Below are 896 nucleotides of genomic sequence, written 5' to 3'. Positions count from 1 at the left end.
GGAGAGAAGGAACCCCTTGACCCCTCTAATTAAACTTGGAGATTCATGCTCATATGTTGAAATCTTTTATGTCAACGTCAGTGTCATTCATTAACTTGTATTTGAATTGTTATTATTGTTCTTGTTATTAGAATTAGCCCATAGAGATTAGGTGGGTGCGAAAGTGTAGCTGATATATTTGTTCGAATTGGCTACGAAAGTCAAACAAGAATAAAGAAGAAATATGTATAAGACGTCTTGCTATGCACAAATGAATTTATCAGCAGAACACCAGACACCAGATGAGCCCTGTCGCACTGCGGCACTTATTTTGACAGGACAAATTCTTTCATTGTGTGATAAAAACGTGTTTGCGGGTGAGGACATTTTTAGAGCTATATATATGTATGGAACAACATACAATTTTGAAACGGTGGAATTGGAAGAATTTTGGAAAGCGATGCCCCTGAAACCTGTCTAATTAAGTCGATCACACGAAATGCTTTTCAGCACTTCCTATATCCATCCATGCTGACGTGGAGATCACCATGCATGAGGTTCACTTGGCCAAACAAAACAGGTTTCCGGTCTCGCGAGAGCAGAAATCACGCGCTAGGTTTGTTGACCTATGTAAGCAATCTAATTTGAAATGCAAATCGGTGCACATATTTGTGGTGTTACATACTATAATATACATATATATATATATATATATACATACTATATAGTATAATATATATACTATATCCAGCCTATATACATTTGGTGTTATGCATGGAATACCAGGGCCGTAGCCTGCGGTGGGAGGCGGGCAGCTGCCCCCCTGCCCCCCTATGGCCGTGCGTATCCATTTACCAGTTATGCGAACATATATATATTATTAGACCATGGGTCACCGACCAAAAAAAATAAAGTTA

Source organism: Priapulus caudatus, unplaced genomic scaffold (genome assembly GCF_000485595.1).
Source record: "Priapulus caudatus unplaced genomic scaffold, Priapulus_caudatus-5.0.1 Scaffold546, whole genome shotgun sequence".
NCBI classification, from domain to species: domain Eukaryota; kingdom Metazoa; phylum Priapulida; class Priapulimorpha; order Priapulimorphida; family Priapulidae; genus Priapulus; species Priapulus caudatus.
This window is presented reverse-complemented; position numbering follows the sequence as displayed.